At 40.2% G+C, this 14,347-nt stretch overlaps 1 pseudogene; it reads right to left on the bottom strand.

Annotated features, from left to right (window-relative positions):
* Nucleotides 1-7,167: 7,167 nt before the first annotated feature.
* LOC129534885 (glutamate dehydrogenase 1, mitochondrial-like) lies at nucleotides 7,168-8,832 on the bottom strand (annotated as a pseudogene).
* Between the last annotated feature and the right edge of the window lie 5,515 nt (nucleotides 8,833-14,347).

Below are 14,347 nucleotides of genomic sequence, written 5' to 3'. Positions count from 1 at the left end.
AAAGAAGAGCTAATAAATGAAGTGACATTCCACATTCATGGATAGTGATTTTCCTCTTCTCTAAGGGTTCATTTTGCCACCTTTTCTTAGTAGTCACTGCACATAGATTCTGATAGTCCTCTGCTTTGTAGTACTTCCCCCACATACAAACAGATCAAATATCACCAGTTAAGCCTGCATGTCCTACTGCAATCTGGTGGTCATTTTTTTTTTTAACTTAATCAATCCTCAAGTCCCTTGAATTTCCTGTGCTGTGCTGTGCTCAGTCGTGTCTGGCTCTTTTGCAACCCCATAGACTTCAGTGTTCCAGGCTCTTCTGTACATGGGATTCTCCAGGCAAGAATACTGGAGTGGGTTGCCATGCTCTCCTCCAGGAGATCTTCCCAACCCAGGGACTGAACCCAGGTCTCCCATATTGCAGGCAGATTCTTTACCATCTGAGCGGCCAGGGAAGTCCCTTGACTCTCCCACCATTATTTGAATTCCAGCATATCAATAATAACATTAAGAATGAATATTTTAAATAATGGTAAGAGAGTCAAGTTTTACCATTAGTTCTTTTTAAAATTGATTTTTTTTTCAGTTCAGTTCAGTTCAGTTCAGTCGTTCAGTCGTGTCCGACTCTCCGCGACCCCATGAATCACAGCACGCCAGGCCTCCCTGTCCATCATCAACTCCTGGAGTTCACTCAAACTCATGTCCACAGAGTCGGTGATGCCATCCAGCCATCTCATTCTCCGTCGTCCCCTTCTCCTCCCGCCCCCAACCTTTCCCAGCATCAGAGTCTTTTCCAGTGAGTCAACTCGTCGCATGAGGTGGCCAAAGTATTTGAGTTTCAGCTTTAGCATCAGTCCTTCCAATGAACACCCAGGATCGATGTCCCTTAGAATGGACTGGTTGGATCTCCTTGCGGTACAAGGGACTCTCAAGAGTCTTCTCCAACACCACAGTTCAAAAGCATCAATTCTTCGGAGGCTAATTACTTTACAATATTGTGATAGTTTTTGCCATACAGCAACATGAATCAGATGCAGGTATACATGTTTCCCCTCATCCTGAACCCCTTCCCAAATTCTTTCTCACCCTATCCCTCTGGGTTGTTCCAGAGCACCAGCTTTGATTGCCCTGCTTCATGCATCAGATTGCACTGGTCACCTATTTTACATATGATAATATACATGTTTCAATGCTATTCCCTCAAATCATCCCACCCTTGCCTTCTCTCACAGAGTCCAAAAATCTCTTCTTTACATCTGTGTCTCTTTTGTGGCCTTGCATATAGGATCATTGTTACCATGTTTCTAAATTCCATGTATATGCATTAATATGCAATATTGGTGTTTTTCTTTCTGACTTGCTTTGCTCTCTATAATAGGCTGGTTTCATCCACCTCATTAGAACTGATTCAAATATATTCTTTTTAATGGCTGAGTAATACTCCATTGTGTATATGTACCACAGCTTTCTTATCTGTTCTTCTGCAGATGGACATCTAGGTTGTTTCCATGTCCTGGCTATTGTAAACAGTGCTGCAATGAATATTGCGGTACATGTGTCTCTTTCAATTCTGGTTTCCTCGGTGTGTACGCCCAGGAGTGGGACTCCTGGGTCATACGGCAATTCTTTTTCCAGCTTTATAAGGAATCTCCACACTCTTCTCCATAGTGGCTGTACCAGTTTGCATTCCCACCATCAGTGTAAGAGGATTCCCTTTTTTCCACACTCTCTCCAGCATTTATTGTTTGTGGGCTTTTTGATGGCAACCATTCTGACTGGTGTGAAATGATACCTTCTTGTGGTTTTGATTTGCATTTCCCTAATAATAAGTGATGTTGAGCATCTTTTCATGTGTCTATTAGCCATCTGTGTGTCTTCCTTGGAGAAATGTCTGTTTAGTTCTTTGGCCACTTTTTGATTGGGTTGTTAATTTTTCATCTATTAAGCTCCATGAGCTACTTGTGTATTTTGGAGATTAAGTCTTTGTCAGTTGTTTCATTTGCTATTATTTTCTCCCATTCTGAAGGCTGTCTTTTCACCTTGCTTATTATTTTCTTCATTGTGCAAAACGTTTTAAGTTTAATTAGGACCCATTTGTTTATTTTGGTTTTAATTTCCATTACTCTGGGAAGGGGGTCTTAGAGGATCTTGCTGTGATTTATGTCAGAGGGTGTTACCATTACTTTTAAATATGCAATGATATTATGCAATTATACTAGTTTTAAATAATAATGGTAAACTTGACTCTTCTATCATTATTTAAAATATTCATACTTAATGTTATTATTGATATGCTGGAATTCATATCTATCATTTTTATCTGTATATCTTACATATTTTTTTCCATCTTTATTGCCTTGTTTGGTTTCATGGATATAGTTTTAGCATGGCACCTTAATCTGTTTAAGAGTTTTAATGGTATATTTTAAAATTATTTACTAGTGATTTCTCTAGAACTCACAATGTGAACATCAACTTATCAAAATATATTTAAAATGTATACTAAATTCCAGCAAAATAGTGAAACTGTCATAGACTATAACTCTATTTGCTGTTATTTTTATGTTTTCGCTGTTGTTTAGTCACTCGGTCATGTCCAACTCTTTGAGACCCCATGGACTGGAGCTGCCAGGTTCCTCTGTCCATGGGATTTCCCAGGCAAAAATACTGGAGTGAGTAGCCATTTCCTCCTCCAGGGGAATTTTCCTGACCCAGTGATCTCACTGCAGATTGGCTGGTGGATTCTTTATTGCTGAGCCACCAGGGAAGCCCATTATTGTTGTGTGTATATAATTATACATGTTACAAAGCCAACGATACCTTGCTATAATTATTACTTTATGTAATTTCTTTATATAAGTCCAAATAAGCTTTGTCAAGAAAGGAGAACAAGTATACTTATAGAGTTTGTTATACTAACCCTCTTATTTGGGACTTCTCAGGTGGTGCTGGTGGTAAAGAACCCAATTGCTAATGCAGGAGACATAAGAGATGCAGGTTCTAACCCTAGATGAGAAAACTCCCCTGGAGGAGAACATGGCAACCCATTTATATATGTTCTTGATTCTTTAAAACAATTTTATACATATTGTTTTGGACAATTTTTAAATAATTTAAGAAAAGACAGTGCGATAAATAGGCAGTTACGCCATCTTGTATAACTACCTACATGCTTATATTTATTGTTGTTTTTTGTATATTTGTGCAGATTTGAATAAATGACTGGTGTCACTTGCATAAAGCCTGAAAAATTTCCCTTAGTATTTCTTTAAGCTAGGTCTGCTGGCATTCTCTCAGTTTTTGTTTATCTGGGATGTCTCTATTTTGCTTTATTTTAGAAATGCAATTTTGCTTGATATAATGTTCTTAGTTGACAGTTGTTATTTTTTTTTTCTAGTACTTTGAATATATCATGCCACTGCATTTGGTCTCTGTTGTTTCTGATGAGATGCCAGCTGTAAAACTTAATAGGTTCCCTGTACATGACAACTCATTTTATATTTTGTCATGTTTATGGTTCTCTCTTTGCCTTTACTTTTCAGAAGTTTGACAATGGTATATTTTAATTCTTCATATATATATTTTTTAATTTTTATTTTTATTGGAGGCTAATTATTTTACAATATTATATTGGTTGGTTTTGCCATACATTGACATGAATCTGCCCTGGGTATACATGAGTTCCCCCTCCCGATCCCCCCTCCCACCTCCCTCCTCCCCTTATCCTTCCTCTGGGTCATCCCCGCATACCAGCCCCGAGCATCCTGTAACATGCATCAACCATGAACTGTCGATTTGTTTCATATATGATAATATACATGTTTCAATGTCATTCTCCCAAACCATCCCACCCTCACCCTCTCCCACAGAGTCCCAAAGACTGTTCTATACATCTGTGTCTCTTTTGCTGTCTCGTATACAGGGTTATCATTTGCATCTTTCTAAATTCCATATATATGTGTTAGTATATTGTATTGGTGTTTTTCTTTCTGTCTTACTTCACTCTGTATAATAGGCTCCAATTTCATCCACCTCATTAGAACCGGTTCAAATGCATTCTTTTTAATGGCTGAGTAATACTCCATTGTGTATATGTACCAAAGCTTTCTTATCCATTCGTCTGCAGTTGGACATCTAGGTTGCTTCCATGTCCTCTCTATTATAAACAGTGCTGCAATGAACATTGGAGTACGTGTGTCTCTTTCAATTCTGGTTTCCTCGGTGTATATGCCCAGGAGTGCGATTGCTGGATCATATGGCAGTTCTATTTCCAGTTTTTTGAGGAATCTCCACACTGTTCTCTATAGTGGCTGTACAAGTTTGCATAATTCTTCTTGATTCTTTTTTCTTTATTTGTATTCAAATCTCTATTACTCTATTAAGCTAACTGATTCTTCTGTCTGCTTGTATCTGCTGTTGAGCCCCTCTAGTGAACTTTTCATTTCAGTTTTTCAACTGAAGAGCTTCTATTTGTTTCCTTTTAATCTTTTCTGAGTATTTTTATTCTCTATTGAGAATTTGTTCTCATATTTTACTTCTTTAAACATGGTTTCCTATAATTTTTGGAACATATTTATGACAGTTGATATTTGCCTTTGTCTACAATGTCTAGGCTTCCTTGAGGTCAATTTCTACTAACTTCTTCCCCACGTCCCTGTGTAGGGTTATACTTTTCTATTTAATCTTCATGCTTCATATTTTTTTGTTGAATACTAGATATTTTAGATAACATATGGCAGCAACATGGATAACAATACCTCCTACCTCCCATTAGAGGAGTGTTGCTGCTATTGCTTGATTAGTCATTTGTTTGTTTTATGCTTTGACTGAAGAAATTCTGTGAAGTCTATTTTCCTCATAGGGTGGCGACTCTGATACTCCTGTTCAAAACTTTTTTTCTTATGTTTACCTGCTAGCTTGGCTACCCAGGTGTCACTATTGTGTTCAGTTCAGTCGTTTAGTTTTCTCTAATTCTTTGCAACCCCATGGCTTGCAGCATGCCAGGCTTCCTTGTCCATTACCAACTTCAGAGCTTGCTCAAACTCATGTCCATATAGTTGGTGATGCCATCCAATCATCTCATCCTCTGTTGTCCCCTTTTCCTGCCTTCAAAGTTTCCCAGCATCAGGGTCTTTTCTAATGAGTTAGTATTTTACATTGGAGAAGGCAATGGCAAGCCACTCCAGCACTCTTGCTTAGAAAATCCCATGGACGGAGGAGCCTGGTAGGCTGCAGTCCATGGGGTCGCTATAAGTCAGACATTACTGAGCAACTTCACTTTCACACATTGGAGAAGGAAATGGCAACCCACTCCAGTGTTCTTGCCTGGAAAATCCCAGGGATGGGGGAGCCTGGCGGGCTGGCGTCTATGGGGTCACACAGAGTCGGACACGACTGAAGTGACTTAGCAGTAGCAGCAGCATTTTACATTACGTGGCCAAAGTTTCGGAGCGTCAGCTTCAGCATCAGTCCTTTCAATGAATATTCAGGACTGATTTCTTTTAGGATTGACTGGTTTGATCTTGCAGTCCAAGGGACTCTCAAGAGTCTTCTCCAACATGACAGCTCAAAAGCATCAATTCTTTGGTGTTCAGCTTCCTTTATGGTCCAACTCTCACATCCATACATAACTACAGGAAAAACCAGAGCTTTGACTAGATGGGCCTTTGTAGGCAAAGTAATATCTCTGCTTTTTAATATGTTGTCTAGGTTGGTCATAACTTTTCTTCCCAGGAGCAAGTATCTTTTCATTTCATGGCTGCAGTCACCATCTGCAGTGATTTTGCAGACCCCCAAAATAAATTCTCTCACTGTTTCCATTGTTTCCCCATCTATTTGCCATGAAGTGATGGGACCAGATGCCATGATCTTAATTTTCTGAATGTTGAGCTTTAAGCCAACTTTTCCACCCTCCTCTTTCACTTTCATCAAGAGGCTCTTTGGTTCCTCTTCACTTTCTGCCATTAGGGTGGTGTCATCTGCATATCTGAGGTTATATTTCTCCAAGCAATCTTGATTCCAGCTTGTGCTTGAATCAGCCCAGCATTTCTCATGATTTACTCTGTATGCAAGTTAAATAAGCAGCGTGACAATATACAGCCTTGACACACTCCTTTTCCTATTTGGAACCAGTCTGTTGTTCCATGTCCAGTTCTAACTGTTGCTTCTTGACCTGCATACAGATTTCTCATGAGGCAGGTCAGGTGATCTGGTATTCCCATCTCTTTCAAAATTTTCTACAGTTTATTGTGATCCACACAGTCAAAGGCTTTTGCATAGTCAATAAAGCAGAAATAGATGTTTTTTCTGGAACTCTCTCGCTTTTTCAATGATCCAACGGATATCAGCAATTTGATCTCTGGTTCCTCTGTCTTTTCTAAAACCAACTTGAACATCTGGAAGTTCACAGTTCATGTACTGTTGAAGCCTAGCTTGGAGAATTTTGAGCATTATTTTGATAATGTGTAAGGTGACAGTATGCAATTGACAAGCTATAATTGATATTGTTTTATGTTATAAAAATACTAGCTTTTTTCAGTTATTATGTTTATAAGCATTCACTGCTTGAGTCAGGTTAGGCTTGTTAAGTGATTAAAGACAATTTTCTTACAGCAGCATGTATTTATTTTATTCTAAAAGAAGAAAATACATAGTTTTGTTGTTGTTGTTGCTTGTAACCTGTAAAACTGAGTTATTTTGCTGATGTAAAATACCAATAACTCACTTGAGGACCATGCTACCTCCTGAAAATGTCATACATGTTTCTTAAATGTGTCAAAGTACCTGATAGACTTGTTCAGAGCTGAAGGGGCAAGTGATTCATTGGTCTTGGACAACAGGTGCCTTTCTAGGGCCATAGCTGAATGTGCTGGGAAGCAGCCATGGAGAAAGGCAGCACAAGCAGATGGAAAAAAATCCTTTAAAGGCAAAATGCCCAAATGACTTTCTGGCATAGCTAATTTTTACTATCACTTATTAGCTTATATATGATCCCCTAACCTTATTTTTTTTTCCCCTTAAGGGGCTGATTTGGATTGACTTGTTGAGAATGGTGTCTATTATCTATTAAGTCATGAGAAAGAGATTTCTGTGGTTACCTGTAAACTTGTGATAGGTCTGCAGAGGAAGAGGTGAAGAGGGTAGTGAAGAAGTCAGCAGCCACAGTCTGGTCTATGTGAAGGTCACAACAGCTTCATAGTACACCTTGAAGACTTTCTCGATGGTGTTGACACAGGCAGTTCTTCTCAGGTCCAATCCCAAGTTACACTTCATGGCCGTGTGCATGATTTGCCTGGCAGAGTGCTCTATGGTGTAGCTAAGCCAGAGTGCACAATGTCTTTGTCAGATATCCTGTCTTGGAACTCTGCTGTGGGTACAATGGGAATAGTTGCACCATGTTTTCCAAATTTCCTTTCCAAACTCTCTTGAACAGACATGAGCAAGTGGTAGTTAGAATCCCTTTCATATTTGAAGGTCAAATGGCCATAGCTGACATGATTTAGATTCTTTAGCTACTCAAAGTAAGATACTGTCACTACTCCAGCATTCAAGTAGAGATCTGGAATAACCTTGATGTTCCTCTTTAGGAAAATATTATCAGCTTCTGGAGTTGTTGGTCCATTGGCACCTTCAGCAATGATCTTGGCTTTGACTCTTGGTGCATTGGACTTGGTCAGCTGCTTCTTTCTGGCAGCAGGGATATCACAGTCAACCTCCAAGATTCTCCTTTCATAGATCTTTGCTTTGGGGAAGCCCGGGATTGTTCTATGTTGCAATTTGAAGTCTTCCAGTTCCTTTGGGTCAATACCATCTGGATTCCATATGCTGCCATCAGACTCACCAACAGCAACACATTTGACACCAAAACGATGTAAATAATTCATAGAGTACAGGCCCACATTACCAAATCCCTGAACGGCAAAAGTTTTATCTCCAAATCCTGGTGTCATTCCTAAAATAGTCACGTAAGAAGATTCATTGATAAAGTTTTCAATCCCATGGAAAACTTCCTGACCAGTAGCAGAGATCCTCCTGTGGATTCCACGCTGACTGATGGGCTTACAGGTAGCACAGGCATGGGCATTAGCACCAGAGTGCCCTATAGTGCTAGCATGGGTGTCAGCAATCCAGGACATCTCCCGCTGGCCTGTGCTCATGTTTGGGGCAGGCACATCAATGTCAGGACCAATAAAGCCCTTCTTTGCCAGCCCCATTGTGAACCTCCTTGTGACCTTTTCCAATTTACTATCAGTATAGTTCTTGGGATTGATCTTAATATCAGCTTTGGTACCCCTAAATGGCACATCAACCACTACACACTTATATGTTATCAGAGAAGCCAGAGTTTTAACTCCATCTACACTCACATCAGTGCTATAACGGATACCTCCCTTGCAGGGCATTCAGTGCTGGCTGTGCTGGGCCCAGTAGCACTCAATGACTTTCCAGGAGCCGTCATTGTGCCAGATGGGGAAGGACAGGCTCAGCACATGATCGCAGGGCTTGATGATCCACAGGATGCCACATACCTGGTTCTGCTCCTTAGTCTGCCGGGTCTTGAGGTCCTCCACCCGCTTGTCCTTCACGATGCTGGCACCATGGTCTAAGAAGCCCTCCACCATATTGAAGAAGTTGAGGTCGTCCTCGCGGTTGGCTGCCCCTTCACTGTAGTGTCACCAAGGAGATGGCACAAGCCCTGGCTGAGGGGCGGCGACAGCTGCAGCACGCTGCCCCGCAGGCCCGGCCCAGCAGCGAGGCAGAGTTGGTAACCACAGAATCCAGGGCGGCAGGCTTGACACAGGACGGCAGCAGCGCTTCACCCAGGCACTGGTACATGGCAACAGGACGAAAGTGCTATTTCATGGAGAAGAGGCACTCTCACAGGCCCAGAGACAGACGGAGGGAGGAAGGGCCTGGCATGGGCTGCCCTTTTATGCCACAGCTTCCTGCCTTAAATATTGAGTTTTAAGTCAGCTTTTTCTTCTCTTTCACCCTCATTAAGAGACTCTTTAGTTCCTCTTCCCTGTCTGCCATTAGAGTGGTATCATCTGTATATCTGAGGTTGTTATTTTTCCTGGCAATCTTGATTCCAGCTTGAGATTCATCCAGCCTGGCACTGTCTCACATTTTTCTTTTTAAATAAATACATTGGTATAAAATTTATATACAATAAAACTCATGAAGCAGAAGATATTAAGAAGAGGTGGCAGGAATACACAGAAGAACTGTACAAAAAAGATCTTCACGACCAAGATAGTCATGATAACGTGATCACTGACCTAGAGCCAGACATCTTGGAATGTGAAGTCAAGTGGGCTTTAGAAAGCATCACTACGAACAAAGCTAGTGGAGGTGATGGAATTCCAGTTGAGCTATTTCAAGTCTTGAAAGATGATGCTGTGAAAGTGCTGCACTCAATATGCCAGCAGATTTGGAAAACTCAGCAGTGGCCACAGGACTGGAAAAAGTCAGTCTTCATTCCAATCCCAAAGAAAGGCAATGCCAAAGAATGCTCAAACTACCGCACAATTGCACTCATCTCACACGCTAGTAAAGTCATGCTCAAAATTCTCCAAGCCAGGCTTCAGCAATATGTAAACCGTGAACTCCCAGATGTTCAAGCAGGTTTTAGAAAAGGCAGAGGCACCAGAGATCAAATTGCCAACATCCGCTAGATCATGGAGAAAGCAAGAGAGTTCCAGAAAAACATCTATTTCTGCTTCATTCACTATGCCAAAGCCTTTGACTGTGTGGATCACAGTAAACTGTGGAACATTCTGAAAGAGATGGGAATCCCAGACCACCTGACCTGCCTCTTGAGAAACCTGTATGCAAGTCAGGAAGCAACTGTTAGAACTGGACATGGAACAACAGACTGGTTCCAAATAGGAAAAGGTGTACGTCAAGGTTGTATATTGTCACCTTGCTTATTTAACTTATACGCAGAGTACATCATGAGGAACGCTGGGCTGGAAGAAACACAAGCTGGAATCAAGATTGCTGGGAGAAATATCAATAACCTCAGATATGCAGATGACACTACCCTTATGGCAGAAAGTGAAGAGGAACTCAAAAGCCTCTTGATGAAAGTGAAAGAGGAAAGTGAAAAGGTTGGCTTGAAGCTCAACATTCAGAAAACAAAGATCATGGCATCTGGTCCCATCACTTCATGGGAAATAGATGGAAAAACAGTGGAAACAGTGTCAGACTTTACTTTTTTGGTCTCCAAAATCACTGCAGATGCTGATTGCAGCCATGAAATTAAAAGACGCTTGCTCCTTGGAAGGAAAGTTATGACCAACCTTGATAGTATATTAAAAAGCAGAGACATTACTTTGCCGACCAAGGTCCGTCTAGTCAAGGCTGTGGTTTTTCCCGTGGTCATGTATGAATGTGAGAGTTGGACTGTGAAGAAGGCTGATCGCCGAAGAATCGATGCTTTTGAACTGTGGTGTTGGAGAAGACTCTTGAGAGTTCCTTATACTGCAAGGAGATCCAACCAGTCCATTCTAAAGGAGATCAATCCTGGATGTTCATTGGAGGGACTGATGCTAAAGCTGAAACTGCAATACTTTGGCCACCTCATGCGACGAGTTGACTCACTGGAAAAGACTGTGATGCTGGGAAAGGTTGGGGGCGGGAGGAGAAGGGGACGACGGAGAATGAGATGGCTGAATGGCATCACCGACTCTGTGGACATCAGTTTGAGTGTACTCCGGGAGTTGGTGATGGACAGGGAGGCCTGGCGTGCTGTGATTCATGGGGTCACGGAGAATCGGACACGACTGAGCGACTGAACTGAACTGAACTGAGACTACAGTTCAACAACTTCTGACAAATATATATATCAGTGTAATCATCACTATGATCACAATATAGAATACTTTTACTAACTCCAAAACATTCTTCTTACTCCTGTGTTTTCAGTCTGCCTGCCTCTACTCTGAACGACAAGCAAGAACTGATGTAGTTTCCAACATCCCGATATTTTGAAACTAATTTCTTTATGTACACATAACAGCAATGAGGATCAATTTTTAAAATTCCTTAATAAAACTGTCTCTAAAATTTTAAATTAAAATTAAATAAGAGAATTTAAAAATCTGGCTGTAAATTTAAAAGTTTAAGAAAATGTATATACTTCATTGTTCTTGATTATGAGTAATATTCTAAAAGTATTACAATAACATAAATTATAAAATAATGTCAGGAAAAATACTAAACTATAATACCACATTTTACATTTTTTTGGTCTAAGGCTTAGATCCACATTCAACTTTAAAGTTCCATGGGAGCCAAGTTTTTTTACTGAAGTTGATATTCCTAGTACCTAATACAGCACAGCACAGAAAATGTTCAAAAATTGCTTAGTTACTGATGTAGGTAACTAGATCTAATTTTATGCTGAAACTGAGTAGCTCCTAGAACTGTTCAAATTAACAAATTAAATAACAGTTGAAGTGTCAAACACCATTTCAAAAATGCTGTACAGCTAACAAAATCTTCCATAATTTTAGAGTTTTAACCAAATAATGTTAAGAAAAACTAAGATGCTGATAACATGGAATAGTGGCTTTTTAGCCTACCATTTCCAAAAAATAAGTCATTCTTAAGTTGTTTAGTACTTTGATTTCTGCTTTTGTTGCTTGTGGTTTCAGTTCACTCAAAAAAAAAAAATCATTGCCAAGATGAATATTGAGGGGCTTCTTTCCCTGTTTTATTCTAGGAATTTTTTACTACCAGGTCTATGTTTAAGTCTTAGATCCATTTCAAATTAGTTTTTTTGAGTGGTGTTAGATAAGAATCGAGTTTCATTCATCTGCATGTATTTATCTCATTTTCACACCATTATTGGAGAAGGAAATGGCAACCCACTCCCGTATTCTTGCCTGAAAAATCCCATGGACAGAGGAATCTGATGGGCTACAGTCCATGGGGTCACAAAGAGCCAAACACAACTGAACAATTAAGGAAAGGATAGTTATTTTAAAACTCTTGCTCTGATAATTCCAGCCTTCCCGGCATGTAGTTCTGATGCTTGTTCTGTTCAAAGCATATATATATATAATTTTTACTTTTTTTGTAATTTTTTCTTGACAATCAGACATGCTGTACCAAGTAAAAGAAACTACTCTAAATAGTACTTTATTAATGGGATTCTAAGTTTTAGGAGAAGGGAAAGAAGTCTACAGTCTTATGATTAGGTCTCAGTCTTCTAGTGAGCTTATGCTTCTAGACTGTGAACTTCACAAATTTCGGTTTTTTTTTTTTTTCTCTTCCCTTAGGTTGGACAGAATGGCTAGAGTGGACTGGAGTTGGGTATTTTCCTTCCTCCAGTATACTCTGATAATATCCCAGTAGGTTATGTTCCCCTTAACTAGTTTCCCCAGAAGGCTTGCCTTTTTATGAAGACGGACCTCTGGGGTATTTTTAAATGGGTCTTTTTCTCCTCCTACTGCCAGAAACATAAGTTGATTTTCTCTAATAATTATTATGAAAACTTGGCCTCCCGTCTGAATATAAATGGAGAAGGAAATTGCAAGCCAGTCCAGTATTTTTTCCTCGAGAATCTCCATGAGAAAGGAGCTTAGCAGGATACAGGCCATGGGGTCACAGAGTTGGACACAACTTAGCTACTGAACATGCAAGCTGGATGTAAAACTTACAAAATGTAGGAGCCATCCTATGACAAGATCAGTCTGCATTTGTAACTTAGAATTGGCCATGGTGAGCCTACAGTAATTCATCAATTTAAGATTCCCTACCCTGGAATAGTTTTGAAGCAGTTTCTGCTCCTGAGGGAGTGATAAACAGTGACTCTTCCAGTATTTGCCTTTCTCTCCAACTTATGAGTGGCAGTTTACCCTGTGTCTCCCCCTCCTTTATAGATCCAGGAAGAGTTGACTTTTCAGTTTGTAAGGATGGACTGGCAACTGCCAAGCTCTTTACATGAGAAATCAGAAATCATCAGTTTGAACCTATAGTGAGAGCAGAAGGACACTAAGGAAAAAGCTCTATGGGCATAGCTCTCTTTTCTCGAAGTTCTAGTTTTACAAAAATGTTTTCTCGTTCTGCTTATCATGAAAATGAACCTCAGAGCTCAAATTATCTTAGTGTACAACATTACTTTTTTTAACCTTTTCATTTTTTGAACTTCTTTTATTCTAGTTTTCAAGACTTACTTTAGTTCAGTTTAGTCTCTCAATCGTGTCTGAATCTTTGCGAACCCATGAACTGAAGCACGCCAGGCCTCCCTGTCCATCACCAACTCCTGGAGTCTACTCAAACTCATGTCCACTGAATTGGTCATGCCATCCAACCATCTCATCTTCTGTCATCCCCTTCTCCTCATGCCTTCAATCTTTCCCAGCATCAAGATCTTTTCAAATGAGTCATCTCCTCACATCAAGTGGCCAAAATATTGGAGCCTCAGCTTCAGTATCAGTCTTTAAAATGAACAATCAGGACTGATCTCCTTTACGATGGACTGGGTGGCTCTCCTTGCAGTCCAAGGAACTCTCAAGAGTCTTTTCCAACACTATAGTTCAAAAACATCAATTCTTCGACACTCAGCTTTCTTTATAATCCAACTCTCACATCCATACGTGACCACTGGAAAAACCATAGCCTTGACTAGATGGACCTTTCTTGGCAAAGGAATGTCTCTGCTTCTTAATTTGCTGTCTATGTTGATCATAACTTTCCTTCCAAGGAGTAAGCATCTTTTAATTTCATGGCTGAAGTCACCATCTGCATTGATTTTGGAGCCCCCCAAAATAAAGTCAGCCACTGTTTCCACTGTTTTCCCATCTATTTCCCATGAAGTGATGGGACCAGTTGCCATGATCTTAGTTTTCTGAATATTGAGCTTTAACCCAACTTTTTCATTCTCCTCTTTCACTTTATTAAGAAGCATTTGAGTTCCTCTTCACTTTCTGCCATAAGGGTGGTGTCATCTGGATATCTGAGGTGATTGATATTTCTCCCGGCAATCTTGATTCCAGCTTGTGAGACGCTTACTCCTTGGAAGGAAAGTTATGGCCAACCTAGATAGCATATTAAAAAGCAGAGACATTACTTTGCCAACCAAGGTCCGTTTAGTCAAGGCTATGGTTTTTCCCGTGGTCATGTATGGATGTGATAGTTGGACTGTGAAGAAAGCTGATCGCCGAAGAATTGATGCTTTTGAACTGTGGTGCTGGAGAAGACTCTTGAGAGTCCCTTGGACTGCAAGGAGATCCAACCAGTCCATTCTAGAGGAGATCAATCCTGGGTGTTCATTGGAAGGACTGATAATAAAACTGAAACTCCAATACTTTGGCCACCTCATGCGACGAGCTGACTCATTGGA

This window comes from Moschus berezovskii, chromosome X (genome assembly GCF_049115385.1).
Source record: "Moschus berezovskii isolate FMDL1 chromosome X, NW_MosBer_1.0, whole genome shotgun sequence".
NCBI classification, from domain to species: Eukaryota; Metazoa; Chordata; class Mammalia; order Artiodactyla; family Moschidae; genus Moschus; species Moschus berezovskii.
This window is presented reverse-complemented; position numbering and strand designations above follow the sequence as displayed.